Genomic DNA, 1,909 nt, shown 5'->3' with positions numbered 1-1,909 from the left:
CAAACGGCTTCGTCGAGCGGCAGACAAACGGCTAGCTATCAGCAATTGATGAAGGAAGAGAGGTACAAAATCTAGAATAAAAGCAGTTGAGAAGGAATTCCTCCCCCGGTTGATTGGTGTGTTTTGAGATGCCGGCCTACTGTGAGAAGGTAAATTTAAGGGGAAGGAACTTGAATGATTCGCAAATTATGATTATTAAATGTAGGATCGAAGGAATGAGAAAAAAACGGTTCCAATCAAATAAACACGAGCATTATTAACGGAATCGTTGATTTCATTCCTTTTAATTCAATTGAGTTGATCACACGTTTAAAAAATAATTATTATGGATGCAGATTCACGGAAAAGTGTCAACGAACTCTTTAAAAAAAACAAAAGTACGGATTATAGTTTGATTGGAAAGATCAGAACATTAACAGATTATTTTTATTGACAGCTTCAAAAATAAATAAACATATTTCTTCATTTTAAGAAAAGATTTATCATATTCTTTTTATTTTCACATTTCCATCATTTAACGGTTTTAAGAAAAGGGAATAATAGAATGATTGATCAATTTGTTTAAAAAAGTAAAAACCCCATGAATTGCTTCGTTTGATAGAATCTTATAAACTGATAGCAAGATGATTCATTCTGTTTAACTAATCTTGAGACGAAAAACGTGACTAAACCATGTAAAGTGAAAAATTTGAAAAAATTGACAATTTTGACAAAACGTACAATATTGACAAAATAGACAAATTTGACAAAATTGACAATATTGACAAAATTGACAAAATTGATAAAAATTGACAAAATTGACAAAATTGTCAAAATTGACAAAATTGACAAAATTGACAAAATTGACAAAATTTACAAAATTTACAAAATTGACAAAATTGACAATATTGACAAAATTGACAAAATTGACAAAACTGACAACATTGACGTATTTGACAAAATTGACAAAATTGACAAAATTTACAAAATTGACAAAATTGACAAAATTGACAAAATTGACAAAATTGACAAAATTGACAAAATTGACAAAATTGACAAAATTGACAAAATTGACAAAATTGACAAAATTGACAAAATTGACAAAATTGACAAAATTGACAAAATTGACAAAATTGACAAAATTGACAAAATTGACAAAATTGACAAAATTGACAAAATTGACAAAATTGACAAAATTGACAAAATTGACAAAATTGACAAAATTGACAAAATTGACAAAATTGACAAAATTGACAAAATTCACAAAATTGACAAAATTGACAAAATTCACAAAATTGACAAAATTGACAAAATTGACAAAATTGACAAAATTGACAAAATTGACAAAATTGACAAAATTGACAAAATTGACAAAATTGACAAAATTGACAAAATTGACAAAATTGACAAAATTGACAAAATTGACAAAATTGACAAAATTGACAAAATTGACAAAATTGACAAAATTGACAAAATTGACAAAATTGACAAAATTGACAAAATTGACAAAATTGACAAAATTGACAAAATTGACAAAATTGACAAAATTGACAAAATTGACAAAATTGACAAAATTGACAAAATTGACAAAATTGACAAAATTGACAAAATTGACAAAATTGACAAAATTGACAAAATTGACAAAATTGACAAAATTGACAAAATTGACAAAATTGACAAAATTGACAAAATTGACAAAATTGACAAAATTGACAAAATTGACAAAATTGACAAAATTGACAAAATTGACAAAATTGACAAAATTGACAAAATTGACAAAATTGACAAAATTGACAAAATTGACTTAATTGACTTAATTGACAAAATTGACTTACTTGACAAAATTGACTTAATTGACAAAATTGACAAAATTGACAAAATTGACAAAATTGACAAAATTGACAAAATTGACAAAATTGACAAAATTGAC

The sequence above is a fragment of the Uranotaenia lowii genome, chromosome 3 (genome assembly GCF_029784155.1).
Source record: "Uranotaenia lowii strain MFRU-FL chromosome 3, ASM2978415v1, whole genome shotgun sequence".
NCBI lineage: Eukaryota > Metazoa > Arthropoda > Insecta > Diptera > Culicidae > Uranotaenia > Uranotaenia lowii.
Note: the sequence above shows the minus strand (reverse complement) of the source record.